Source organism: Lissotriton helveticus, chromosome 12, assembly GCF_964261635.1.
Source record: "Lissotriton helveticus chromosome 12, aLisHel1.1, whole genome shotgun sequence".
NCBI classification, from domain to species: Eukaryota; Metazoa; Chordata; class Amphibia; order Caudata; family Salamandridae; genus Lissotriton; species Lissotriton helveticus.
In genome coordinates, this window is record NC_136073.1 from 788,550,202 (window position 1) to 788,565,136 (window position 14,935).

The 14,935-nt window shown below is 44.0% G+C and overlaps 1 long non-coding RNA gene across 1 annotated transcript in view; it reads left to right on the forward strand.

Annotated features, from left to right (window-relative positions):
- Window positions 1-9,683, forward strand: part of LOC144799046 (uncharacterized) — a 41,849-nt gene extending 32,166 nt beyond the window's left edge. The window contains exon 3 of the long non-coding RNA XR_013603737.1: window positions 9,086-9,683. This is a non-coding gene — a long non-coding RNA (uncharacterized LOC144799046). The remainder of the gene's footprint in view (window positions 1-9,085) is intronic.
- Window positions 9,684-14,935: the final 5,252 nt, after the last annotated feature.

Here is a 14,935-nt window from a genome sequence, read left to right on the forward strand (position 1 = left end):
AGGGAGGGAGCCATCAGTAAGAAAAGGGCGCCTAGAAACTCCATCACGATAGAAAGCCTCCCACTACCATCTAGCACCCCACAAATTCATGATGATAGACCAGTACAAATAGAGATTTCAGCGTTAGTTCATCAGATAGAGAAGGAAAGAGCCCCCCCGATAGCCTCGGATCTCCACTCTAACAAACAAGCCCAAGTGGACTCAAAGGTTACGGGGGCTAAGGAGCTAACCCCCACCGGAATAGCTAATATAGTTAAACAGGCATTACAACCACTAGAACATCGGTTAATAACTATAGAGTCACAAATCTCCAAACTTCTAAAAATTCAACAGTCAGCTCACCCATCGTGCCCACAGAAAACAGGAGGAAACAACATCAAAAAACCAATCACTACTGCAAACCCATCTCTCCTTAACTCACAACAAAAAACTCTCCGGATAACTACACCAAACATCCCCGTTAATAAAAACACATCAAACCCATCTAAAATAGTAAACACTGCAACAGCCGCGTCTTCTACCAATAACTCGCAGCAGATAATTAGTCTAACCTCCCCAGGTGCGGTATCTACAGTTCCCGCTATCCCGGCAGCACCTAGTATCTCTACTATCTCTACTAATAAAACCCCTGCTAAGAACGTAATCAAACCAGTATCAAAAACTCCTGCCCCTCCACCCCCTCCACCAAAAACCCCAGCGGACAGGCCCAAGAGAAATGCTGCAAGGAATACTGGTCCTCCAAGACTCCAAGCAGACTTCCCTCCTGAGGCCTCACCGTACGTGGCGGTGATGGCTGGAGTACCCGAATTAACAGATTCTACCCCAGAACCTATCTGGTCCTTAAAAAATAAAGCCCAGCACTGGCTCCAGACCAACCGCCCGATTCCAGCTTCCTGGCGTGGAAGAATTAGATCTGTTGCCAGGGTACCGTGGGTGGGCAGTACTAGAAAAACCATTCCCGGTGACTGCATAACAATCACATTTGAGGACCCGCGAGTAACAGACTATGTCTGTGCATGGGAAGACATCACCCCAAATGGAGGAATCAAGATCAAACCGCTCTCTTTCTTCTATCCATTTAGACAGACAGGGGGCTACACACAGGAGCAGGAGCCTCCCTGGTCTGCCCCATTCTCCAGACAGGATGAACTATTAATCCCCAGATACCACGGTCCCCCTAACTTACACGAGCCAGATTACTCCTGGCATACGGTAAGACAACGCCAACCGGGTGGACGTTGGGATGACAGAAGGCCTTATACTCAATGGTTCCCTCACAGAGAACAATCCCGGTGGGACCCATGGCATAACATCACGTTACACAATAGATACAATGGCCTAGAAATGGTCGATTGACCATCAACAGAAATTCCCTCAAATGAGCCCCAGGTATCTCCCTCTCTTCAGTCTCCTATAACTTCTCTAGCCCCCAAAAACATTGAACTTGCAGCCTCAATAGATGAATGTATTGGTGATCCCTCATTAATCACAGTACTTTCCTGGAACACCGCAGGCCTCCGAAATAAAATCGAGGATGGTTCCGCGCAGGAGTTCTTAAATTCTTATCAACTAATCTGTCTGCAAGAGACATGGTCTGTAGAGGAACAACATCTACAAGGCTATAAAACCTTTTCTGTCCCAGCACTACCTAGCCCAATGGGCAGACCAAAGGGTGGGTTAATAACCTACATCTCGAACACCCTACCGCTTAATAAAGTGGCTATCCTTTCTCAGGACGCCAACCACCAAATTCTTTCACTAACCTCCGTAAACAAAGAAATAGTAATCCTGACCAATAGTTATAATAACTTATCGGAAGAAAATTTTATAATTCTTCTCACTACTCTTCGTGATAAATTAAACCAGATTCACCACCGGAGATCTTTAAATAAGGCAATCCATCTAATCTGGGGCGGAGATTTTAATCTCCACCCCTGTACAGTCTCCAACCCACTGCGCTGTGGGATAACGGACGAACTTAACGTCCCAATGGCGCACTTTGCCCACAATAAGTCCGGAAACTTTATTAACACCGTCCTATCGGACCTGGATCTCCACATCGTAAACCACCTAGATGCAGGTCCAAATGAATTTGCTCCGACTTATGTGGGCAGAGGTCACCAAACCACAGTAGACTTCATACTTCTTACACCAAGCCTCATGAATAAACTCAAAGATTTCAGGGTTATTGCCACTCCCCTCAGTGACCACTCCGCTTTAGTAATAAAGTTATTTATGCCACCCAACTCCTCTCATAAACTGGAGATGGCGATTACTCTTACACAGAACAAGATCCAGGTTGGCAAACGCAATGGTCTCACAATCAAGTGGGCAAAAATTAATCCATCTGACATATTGAAAAAATTAATAACACGGGCCTACCCAAACATTGTGAAATGCCTGGACCTTGCATCGAGCCACAAGGAGGTCCTGATAAATTTTAAACAAATCTTGGTTTTTATAAAGGACCTACTTACTTCAAAACCCAATCCAAACTGCTCCACAAAACCAAAATGGTTTAACCATAATTGTACTGTTGCCCTAAAAAAATTAAAATCTGCACTTCAAAGCAAACCGCGAGATGTAGCCCAGATCCAACACCTAAGGCGCCAATACACAGGGGAAAGAAAGCTGAGAACTGCCCAAATCAAGCAAAAACTATGGGACGATCTTCATAAAGGCGCAGTCTCAAAAAATAGTGAGCTTTTCTGGCGCACAGTAAGAACCCCATACCTTACTGATAATGGCACCCCAAAAATAGAAGTCGCCATTGATGAAAATATATGGGTCTCTCATTTTGAAGAGATTTTTAAAAACACCTCACCAACAGAACCTATGCCCTCAAAGCCACACTACCCCATTTTGGTCCCTTTTGATATTTCAGACCTTATAGAGGCACTTCAGAGCAGTAAATCAGGCAAGGCTCCAGGACCGGATGGGGTCCCAGTGGACCTTTTCAAAAACAACCTAGACCTCTGGGCACCCATCCTAACTAGAGCCTGCATAGCGGCAGCGAATGAGGGAATCCTTACCTCCTGGACCAAATCAATAATGGTCCCCATCTTCAAAAAGGGGGACCGCCAAGACCCAAAATGCTACCGGCCCATATCACTGTTGGACTCGCTCGGGAAAGTGGTGGGGAGAGTAATCCTAGAGCGTCTCCAGCAGTGGAGTGAGGACCGGGGCATAATTTCAGATATCCAATTTGGCTTCCGCAAGGGCTTTGGTACATTAGAGCAGGCCCTTAATCTCTACTTAGTAATGGGCAAATACACCCAGGCCACTCCTTCTAAGATATACATGGTCTTTGTCGACCTATCCGCAGCTTTCGACTGCGTTTCGCACGCAAAGCTGTGGAAGGTCTTAGCTCAGATGGGAGTAGATCAACCCATTTTAGACCTCTTAACAGAGCTTTACACCGGGGCATCAGCTAGAGTTCGCTTCGGGGTAAACGGAGAGCTGACGTCACCGTTTAGCGTAGGGCGTGGGGTCAGGCAGGGATGCGTCCTGGCCCCCTTCCTCTTCTCACTCTATACCAATGGTTTGGAGGGGGAGATGTTGAGGGGGGCCCAGGACCTCCCACGCATAAACCGCCGCCTGATTCCAGCCCTGCTCTATGCGGATGACGCTGTCATCCTTGCGCGAACGCCCCGAGAACTCCAGAAAGCAGTAATCAAGTATACTTCATTCATGGGCAACCTCGACTTGAAGGTGAACGTAAAAAAAACGTTCGTCATGACAGTCGGTGGAGGCCAAAAAAGAACACACCCCATTCTCCTCAACAACCAAAAGCTCGAAGCTACCCCTCAGTACCCCTATCTAGGGGTCATGATAGATGACCAACTTAGCTGGAAGCCAGCAGTGAACACTAGGGCACACTTATTTAAGAGGGCAATTGCTGCCCTAACAACCTTTTCACAGAGATTAGGTAAAAGACCACCAGTAGAGCTCCTCAAGATCTATAACGCCAAATGCCAGGCAATCGCAACATATGGCGCGGGAGTCTGGGGTCACACAAACACTAGCCCCATCCAGAAAGCTGAAAACGCCTTCTTAAGATTTTTGCTAGCCACCCCCAAAGGTACCTCTACCTATGCAATTCATCTTGAATTAGCCATACCCTATATAGAGGACCTAATTAAAATTGAACCGTTGATGCTGTGGCAACGAATCTGGAAGTCAGACAAAAATGCCCTGACACAAGCCATTATCTCAGACACAATGAACTTGGACTACTCCACAAAAATAAAATGGCTTTCTTACGTGAGAAATTTTTTTAACGACTTAGGTGTTGAGAACTACTACTTGGACCCGGTGTCAGTAACAGACATCTCGAAAAAAGATCTTAAACAGAAAGCACTAAGACACCTGGAAACTTTAAGACTTGCATCCATTTCCTCAAAAACGGCAGTCATCCATGCAAATATGATTCAAATAGCCCCCGACATCCACCCGTACTTGGCACTTCAAATAACAACCTACGAGAGAATGCTAATCACAAGATTCAGGCTTAATACCTTGTTCAGAATGGTGACCTTTCCAACCCAAAACTGTTGGAGCGACATTCTCTCCCCCTGCCCATGTGACGGTCTGTCAACGCAGTCTAATTTGCATGTGATTCTGCTCTGTAAATACCATCAAGCCCACAGAAAGATCTGGCTTTTACCGATATTAAGAACGTGGGGGCTAAGACAGTGCAGACCCGCTCTCTTAAGACTGCAAATGTTGGAAACGGAAAATGTCTGTTATTTTGTTAGTAGTTTTCTAAAATGTATTATGAAACATAGAAAGAACCTTTAAAACCTCCGTAAGTTTTAACCTCGAACGGCCCCTCGCATCCCCTGACTAATTTTTATATTGTGGAATGAATTTTATATGAAATTTTATGTAACACATGCATTTTTGCAATGTATGATTTTCTGCTCTTTTATGGTTTTTTCCACTGTGAAACAAGCCGAATAAAGAATTTATATATATCTATCTATCTGTCTGTCTTTCTGTCTTTCTGTCTGTCTGTCTGTCTGTTATCTAGCTGTCTATCTGTATATATGTCTGCCTATCTATCTATCTGTTGAAACAAAGCTGGAAATTAATGAAATCCATCCATCCTGTCTGTCTGTCTGTCTGTCTGTCTGTCTGTCTGTCTATCTATCTATCTATCTATCTATCTATCTATCTATCTATCTATCTATCTATCTATCTATCTATCTATCTATCTATCTATCTATCTATCTATCTATCTACCTGTCTGCCTGTCTGCCTGTCTGCCTGCCTATCTGTCTGTCTGTCTGTCTATCTATCTATCTATCTATCTATCTATCTATCTATCTATCTATCTATCTATCTATCTATCTATCTATCTATCTATCTATCTATCTATCTATCTATCTATCTATCTATCTATCTATCTATCTATCTATCTGTCTGTCTATCTGTCTGTCTGTCTGTCTGTCTGTCTGTCTGTCTGTCTGTCTGTCTGTCTATCTGTCTATCTGTATATATGTCTGCCTATCTATCTAGCCGATTGTCTATCTACCTATGCACCTTCTATCGGCCCATCTATCTATTAGTCCATCTTTGTGTCTATCATTCCTACTATCCACGGATATACCTCTATGATCATATGTATTTTCATCTGTCATGAAAATCCAGTGTTGGAACAAAGCTGGAAATTAATGAAATCCATCCATGTGTTAGAGCAAAAACAGACATGGCGATTAGGTAGATATGTATTTTTGGAGGAGGCAGACAAATTGGCACCATAGATAGACCTAGCAGTGTTTAAATGCTTTTAATAGCTTTGCCTACATGTGGTTCCTCTTCAATGAAGCATTTCTACTTACCATTCGAACACCAATAAACAATCATATTTAAGTCACAAGTTGGTATGTTTGTAAAAATACACCATACTTGAAACACACCTTATGGGTTAATGCACAAGCGCAACTTACGTGTTAATTCTGCACCGTTTGCATAACAACAAGTTATTAAGTGTCAACAGTTATTACTGTAGCACCACCATGCTATTATGGTGATACTCTCACCACAGTATGGTGTTCGGAATGTCAAACTTTGGTTTCTTCTTCGTGTAATTTTGTGGCCCAAGAAATTCCTGTGGACGGTGTCCAATCCAAGATGGTGGTCACTCCATTGGGAATCACATGATCTTCTCAATCCAAGATGGTGGTCTCTCCATTGGGAATCACATGATCTTCTCAATCCAAGATGGTGGTCTCTACATTGGGAATCACATGATCTTCTCAATCCAAGATGGTGGTCTCTCCATTGGGAATCACATGATCTTCTCAATCCAAGATGGTGGTCTCTACATTGGGAATCACATGATCTTCTCAATCCAAGATGGTGGTCTCTCCATTGGGAATCACATGATCTTCTCAATCCTAGATGTGGCTCAGCCTCTTCCTCTGAGTTCCTGTTCTTGGTGTGCATCTACCTTGTTCCACAACCAGCTTCACTCGATCTAATTTTACATTAATTTGTGCTGTGTAGTCTACTAAACACCATGTTATGTCCCTGTGGTTGGGTGTCAACTGCTGATGTTGCCTGAAGGCTGCTTTAAAACATTGAAGGGGGTCTGGAAAGTAAAATAGGGAATGCAGAAGAAAGTAAGAAGAAGGGTACCAGAGGGTACCAGAGAGTGAGAGAGGAGTGAAGCAAGGCTGGAAGAGAAAGGAACATCATTTTATATAATTACATGTTCCATGTCACACACAGAATGAACTGAGAGATCTAGACATATCCCTGTGGAGGAAACAGTGAGGGCAGAAAATAAATTGCGAACTCGTATTATCGTTAATTAGTTATAAGGGTTTCCCACAACAGGCATAAGGGAACAAAATCCGGGGTTTTGCTAACATCTTTCTCTTCTTACTAATTCTTCCTGAACCCTAAGTTGTACCAGCTATTTATGAGTTTTGGACACATAAAAGGGGTAAGGGGAGGTTACTTTAGGCACATATTATGCCTACTTTTGGAGGGTGAAATGGGCGAGTGAAAAAAACATGAGCTCCAGTTTTCCTGCTTAACTCCTGTTACCGGCTGAATTGGGAATTACTGTCCAGTCAAAGTAAAGGGCTTTGAAGGTTGCCCTTTGTTCCACAATTTTTTTTTATAGATTACACTGCCATCCATTCTGATTCATTTTCCAGACTTTCTGTGGATAACATTCTTATGTTTCTCCACGGTCTGTACTTTTACAGGTATTATTATTTAATAACCATTTGGCCGGAGTCAGAGTCTGGGGGTGAGCAAATCCGGTGCTGACGGGAGACAAAGCCTTGTTTTTGGAAGGCAGAGCAGGTCCTTCGGGTTCTTTAGGCTGCTGGCTGCAGGACACACCGGGATTTTGCTGGAGCAGGTTCGAGGAGCAGACAGGCCGGTAGGGCTGGGGCCAAGTGAGTGGGCATCCTCCTATTCTTAATTTCAGCACAGCTTCTTCGGTCCTTCTTCTTCTCGTCTTCTGGTCAGTTCTTGTCTGAGGAGGCAAGGTATTGGGTTGTAGGGTTGCCCCTAAATTCTAGATTTAGGGACGTTACAGGTTAGTAAAGGTCAGGACCAATGGGACCCTTCCTTGGGGTGGGTACACCCCCTATTATGCCACCCTCCAGTGGGAGGGGGGCTTATGCCTCTCTCTGGTTGGCTGGGTCCCCTCATCTGCAAGATGGCGGGGACTCAGAGTTGTGCTGTACCTCACCTCCCCCGCCTGAGGGGTGGGGTTGGCACAGGTGAACACACCTCCCTTCCTCACTTGGTTTTCCCGCCGATTCTCCTGCCCAAGTTGGGGTTCAGAACCGGTGAGGGGCAGTTGCTGGAAGCAGCAAATGGCTGGGGTAGCTCACAAAGGCTGCAAGCCTTTGAGCTTCACCTTCGTGGACCCTGCCCATCCTGGGGGAGGAGGCTTGACACCTCGTCCCAGGATGTGCATTGTTCCAGGCCCCAGAGAGCAGCTGGCTCTCGACCCATCGGTCGAGAAACATGTCTGGTGGTAGCAGCGGGCGAGCAGCCACTAAGCCTGGACACTAGTGTTAGGTTGTTTTTCAGGGGGCATCTCTAAGATGCCCTCTGAGTGCATTTTTCATTAAATCCCACACTGGCATCAGTGTGGGTTTAATGTGCTGAGAAATTTTATACCAAACTTCCTAGTTTTTAGTAAAGCCATTATGGTGCTGTGGAGTTCGTATTGACAAACTCCCGGCACCATATATTCTTAATGGCAGCACTGCACTTGAAATGTCTAAGAATTGACTTAGCCACTGTAGGGGTACATGGCTCATGCACCTCTACCCTCACACTGGTGTAGTACACCCAGCCAGAGGGGTGCCTGACCTATGCCAGGGCAGTGGGTTGTAGACATGGCACACAGGGATGTGTGCCATGTCGACCCTTCACTTTGTTCTGCTCCAAAACACGCAGCCTGCCAGGGGAGTGTGTGTGTTTAAAGGTACAGGGCCTCTAAGGGTGGCACAATAAGTGCTGCAGCCCTTACGGGCTTTCCCTGGTCACAGTGCCCTTGGTACCCAGGGCACCATTTACAAGGGACTGACCTGTGGCCAAAGAGTGCCAATTGGGTTTTACCTTAATGCAGTATTTGGGAAAGAACATAGGCCCTGGGCACCTGTTTGGCAGGAACCCAGGGCACACTCAGTCAAAGTACATCAGGAGTTTGGCAACAATTGGGGCAACCATGCAAAAAGAGGGCACTTTCTTACATATTTCCATTAACATATGTTCAGTTTTGCTACAGGTTTTAAACCCTTATGCGAACCGAGTAGCTATGAATTTGTAAAGGTTTGATAAATGTAAAAAGTGGATGCTCAATGGTTTATCCACATTGCCACACTCGCTGCACAAGGTGGATTCTGGGGGTAAAAGCCTCTGCTAAAGGGTCAGTTGAGATTAGTTGAGGGGGATATTTCAATTTTGCTTCATAGAGTTCAGAATAAGAATAAAATGTCCTTGTACATCCGTTCTGGTGTGAGCACTTTCACATCAACCTATAAATGACACGGTTATCATGCTGTAGTAACACATAACTCTAATTGTGCCAACTTTGTGTTCCTGGCAGTGCTTCATTGGCGATGTTTGTGCGCTGAAGAAAGGACCCCGGATTGGCAGATTGTGTGACTGCCCCCGAGGAGCCATCTGCAACTCTTTCCTCCGCCGGTGCCTATGAGGAGGGAGATGGTATATGAATCTACACCATGAGAGCCAGGAACCACCGATAAAAACTGTTATTTTATCATGCCACTGCAAGTTGTACTGGAATAAAGGCTGGTGGTGTACAGGCAACCCACATGTTTTCTCCTCCTAAGTTGTTATCATAGAGGGGGCAGCAGGATGTCACATAAATAGTAAGCTTCAAGGAGGAAGGGGTTGTCCACTTGGGCTCTCTGCATGCATTATGTGACTAAAGACTAGAGCTCTCTACCGAAAGGCAACAACTCTGAAAAATCATTAGGTTTAAGGAAAAACAGTCACTTCTACTTGCATACGGCAAACTCCACTCAAACCCCCCTCAATCCTTCAATCCTTCAGAGGCTAGACAATGTGGGAAAAGCAGTGTTGATAATAAACTAAGGGGCAGATGTGCGGGCCCCGTGCACCACATTTGCGCCGCCTTTGCGTTACTTTTGTGACGCAGCGGTGGCGTAAACCATGTGCCACGTTGCACCCTATTTACAACGTGACACATCTAGGGAGATGCGTCACGTTGTAAAGCCCTGCGCCACATGAAATCATTGTCAGGTTTCATGCGGGCGTTCCAGCGCAGGGTGGGCGTTTCAACGCCGCTGCATCAAAACATTGCGCCTGCTTGAAGCAGGCGTAAGGCTTGACACACCACGTTGTGTATGGGCAGGGCACGAGCATGGCTGGAGTTGCATCGCACTTGCGACACGACTCCAGCAATGTGCCACCCTTCCGACGGGAGATGCCAAACACATCTGTTTATCCTTGCGCCATGATGCGGCGCATTATAAATCTGGGGCGCAAGGGTAAACTTTCATGACGCATCTTATCTGGCACATCTCTGCTGATTTGCAGGGATGCGCCAGTCGTCATAAATCTGCCCGAAGTGTCCTGTGTGTTAATTGTTGTTTTGCATAAGAATGTACAAAGAAAAAAAAATCTATTTATTGCTCGCCTGCAGAAGAGCTAAGGAAGCATGACATTCACTGAGAAATGCACTCCCAGTTTCAATGAATTAACAAACTCAAGAGTATTTGCACGAGAATTACTATGAAAAGAGTGCAAGTTTTGCCGCTTCCCTGAGACAACATACTGCAATGACACTGGTACCACTTCGGCTTCACTGGGAGGGGGATCTGCGTTGTCCACTCACAGACTCTGAATGGACCTCAGTGCTGGAAAGCCCTGTACACATCCCCAGGAATATGCACCTACGCCAAATACAGTATTACATTATGCAGAGAGCATATCTCACGCCCGCCAAAATGAACCAATCATTTGTCCGTGTAGATACTGCTTGTCCCGGTTGCCGTCTTACTGATGCAGATCTGCTGCGCATATTGTGAGAGTGCCCCAGCCTACAGAGGTACAGGTGGGAAGTAGCCAACACCCTTTCCCAATGCACCGATCGCACTCTTCCATTTGAATCAGGGCCGGACTGGCCGTAGCGGGCACCGGGTATTTCCCCAGTGGACCGCCGGGGTGGGGGCCGGTTACAGGGCCGTTTTTGCAGCATAACTGCAAAATCGGCCCCTGTAACAAAATCAGCTGAAACCGGCCCTGGCAAACAGCTCGGTGGCTCCCCCAACCCCACGGGGGGCGGCAGATCACTTTGCCAGGGCGGTTTTGGTTCCCAGTCTGGACCTGATTTGAATGGAAGACCTATATCCTACACCTTTACCATAGAAGCCAAAAACATAAAGTGACTTCTAGGTTCCTAGACTTGGGATTCACGGCAGCGAAGAGAAGGATCACCAGGAGATGGAAGGCTCCTGAACCTCCTCACATATTAGCCTTGGAGGCGCTCCATGCTGGCATGGGCTAAAGCAGAAAGGGTTGCACTACACTAAGAGGATACCCTGGGTATTCGCAAGACCCCACTTGCCACAAGCTGGGACGCGGTGTTGGCTGAGCTGCAAAACATCCATAATACTGGCATAGAGGCTCTGCCTTCGACCAACAACACCGCCTAGGAACAAACACCGGAGGGGGAAGGTGGATGCTGAAAGGGACGCGGATCTGAGATAATGGTCTGCGGACAGGATCGCGCATTACCCAATGCTATCCTTTGGACAGCTACCAGACTCACCCCTACATGTGACAGCAAACAGGGCACACTGAGTGAGGGGACCAGGGAAAGCTCCAGTTTTATCGCACAATCGCATGTTATGTTTGATGTAGCCCCGTTTCATTGTTGACCGCCTCCCGCCTCCTCAGTTCACAGACCACTACACAGCAGGCAATTACAGTGCCAACTTGCAATACGTATTTAGGCGCTGCAGATCTATACCTGGCACCAGTGAATGACGTATGAGGCATATGTGCACACAGCAGTAACGCGTGTACACTGCAGACAGGTACGCGGATCCGTTCTGATTGAATCTGCATCACGATATACTCACTATTAATGTACCAACCAAATGGCTATCACAAAAAAGTAATGTATACTGTGTATGTCTGTATTGTTGATGAAAACCTAATACAATCTAATAAAACAGATGCAAACAAACAAAACAAAAAGTTAATTTAGCCTGATTACTTTGCCCCTGCGTAAGTATCCTAATGGATTTAACCCCCTTATGTGTGTATACAATGAACTGACGGTGAATGAAAACCCTTAGTGCCTATAGCATTATGAGAGCTATCAGTCTAGGACGGCAATGCCACAGCACTGATGAAATTTAAAAAAATCTGAAATATGCTAAAAGAGAAACAAGTGTGCTACTTTAGACTGCTGTTATTATAGAACTGAGGAAGATATCCTGATTTCTGATTGTCAGCCTGTCTTGTAAGGTGACCTGTGGCATTCATGATCTCACAATTATTTGTGTTTCTCCTTAATACACCTCCTGGTTAGTTTTAGTTTAGTTTAGTTTAGTTTTAAATTTATAGTGCGCAACAGCTACCCAAAAAGGGTTTCCCGGCGCAAAAGGCAAGTCAGGGCTTGAAGGACAGAAAGAAGGAAGTTTATCTGTCGAATAGCCAAGTTTTTAAAGACTTACGAAACTAAGTATAGTTCATCTCGTTGCGGAGTGCTGTGGGTAAACAGTTCCAGAGAGAAGGGCCAAGGTAAGAGAAAGACCTGCCGCCCATCCGGGCTAATTTAAACTTAGGAACGACGAACCTTCTTTGGGTGGCAGAGTAGAGATTTCTGGAACTCACCCTTTCTAATAATGGTAACAACACTTAACAGTGGGTGGAGAAATCTCGGTGGTATATGAGCCCTCTTGCTGAGGGCTACGTAAAAGCAGCCCTCAGCAGAACAGGTTTGAGCTCAGTTAAACTCACTCAGCATATCGTTGATTCTTCACTCATAAATTGAGAACCATTGATAGTGTAGGGAAAAAAACTAAGATCATACTGAATTTCATCTGGAGACCTGACTACTCAGATTTGTATCGAGGTTTATTATATAGCCTCCATCTTGATTACATCCTTCCAGGATTCAGTGCATTGATGTATAGACTGGCACCAAAAGTTTAATATTAATACAATTAAAAGATTTTTAATTGTATGAATATTAATCCTAAATACTAAGTATTTTAATCTTAAGTATTAAGTATTTTTAAATGGCTGACTTGTGGAAGTAAAAAACTATATTAAAGTTCTGTTGTGGTGCAAAATAGCCGGAAAAACCAACAATCAATAAGTGTTCAACAGGCACGTAAGCAGTAATAAATCAAGTGTAGAAGCACAGTCCAATCACATGATAAATATCTCTCTCAGTTACTAATTTTTACTAATTATTACATGTAGATAGATATGGAAAAAATCAATTTCCCTCTCTGTATTTAAAAAAAAAATGAAACAGATATGTTATCTTTTATTTGAGCGTCTACACCTGCTGTTAATTGTGACAGTCAAGTACATGCAGTGTTTAAAACAGCAGTGAAAGTCTAATAGCATGGTGTAAGATTTCCTAATGAAGTTTAAAAATTGCACATGTGCTATTTCCACAACAGTAAGGTTTTTGCTTTTGACCATGTTTTTCAGTGTAATGTTTTAAAATGATTTGCTGCTTAGTGGACTAATACCATTCAAGACATTGGAGGGTGAGTGTACATTCATCTTTTAAATAGATATGGCAATATACTACTTGTGACTTCGCTTTTTCTCTACGAAAAAAAGGCAGCTAAATACCAACAAAATGAGAAAAGATAACTATGCTTAAACACAAAGTTAGTGGAAAAAAATAAAGATTTAAAAAACGCTATAATGCTGTATTTATAATGAACAATCAGTAAAAGATCATTGAGCTATGTTGGGTTGGAAGAACCCAACATAGTTCAATGATATAATGACTGGCTTTGTAAGGTCTCTTATTTTGTAGAATCAAATTCAAATCTTTATCGTGTGATTAATTTAAATTATACAATGGGAAATCATCAATTACACAGCCATATTAAAACAAGTCTTCTATTCCGAAGACCACATAAAACCATAGGAAGACAAATAACCAGCATTTTGTAGAATCAGATGCTGTTCAGGATCTCTACAAAAACAAATATTAGTACGTCACTTACTATGTTTGAATGACTACAATCTTACATAAAACATTAAAACAATCACTATTCCATTCAAGTATTAGGAGTACAAAGAAATAAATGATCACATTCTAAATCCCTAAAAATCAGTATTATACTCCTGTAGCTCAGCAGTGTCAAATCTAGAATGAAGACACAGGTAATATGTGCCAGTAATTCTTGTTCATAATCATATAATCTACACCCATAATTCTGTGACTGTTGACACTTCCAAGATTGTGTCATTTCTTTGATGGGAAATAATAAGAACTGCAGGCGGATAATAGATAGTCTAACTGAACTACATATAGGCTCCAAAAAGTCATACTGTGGTGACATTGTGTTATATGAGTCCATAACATGCTCGGAGTTCCTATAAATGGTCAATGTTGACATGTTTGCTCGCCTCCTAAACAGCAGGACTTAAGTTTTCAGGGCAGCTTTAACGCCTTAACCGCAGCGGTTTTTCCGCCGCGGTGGGGGCGTTCTAAAGGGTGGGTGGGGCTCCGTCGGCCATTGGCCGACGGCAGCACTAGCCAGGTAGTGCTCCCGTCGGCCAATGGCCGACGGCAGCACGGAACGGGTTAAGGGCTATGAGTGAAATATTGTGTTCCCAAATTGACCAGACTTTAAGAACTTTGACAGAGCACAGAAAGTAGGAGGCCCATGCATTTGTGGAAGAAGCAAGACAAATATTATACCTTGAATATATCACAACTCGTCACAACTCATCGATTATTTGTTATACGTGCCTGCACAATGAGTAAAGTTTTAAAAACACAATGTGGTATTGAATAAAAGCATAACCTTCCAACTACAAGTGTTCAACAAGTATCATTCTTCCATTGTATATATTCTCTTGAGCAACTGATAATGCAAATATCACCAGTGTAAAGGGATTGTGTTAAATGGAATTGTAGCAGAAAGCTATGTAATGAAAACGCATTTCCGGTCTGGAGCTTGGGTTACATGGATTGATAATCCTGCAAAGAATCTCGTAATTAACCTGACTGGAAAGCAAGCAGCTTGTTTTAGTTCCAAATATTTTATTGGCATTTTAAAGCAACATACAAATATTCACGTGTTACAGAGACTTTGCGAGGCATGAAAAATGTACCATAAGACATAGGTCTAGAAGGAATACATACAAGAGTCACCATGAGAATCCACAGATATACTTAGGTTAAACTATACAGATCTACTTA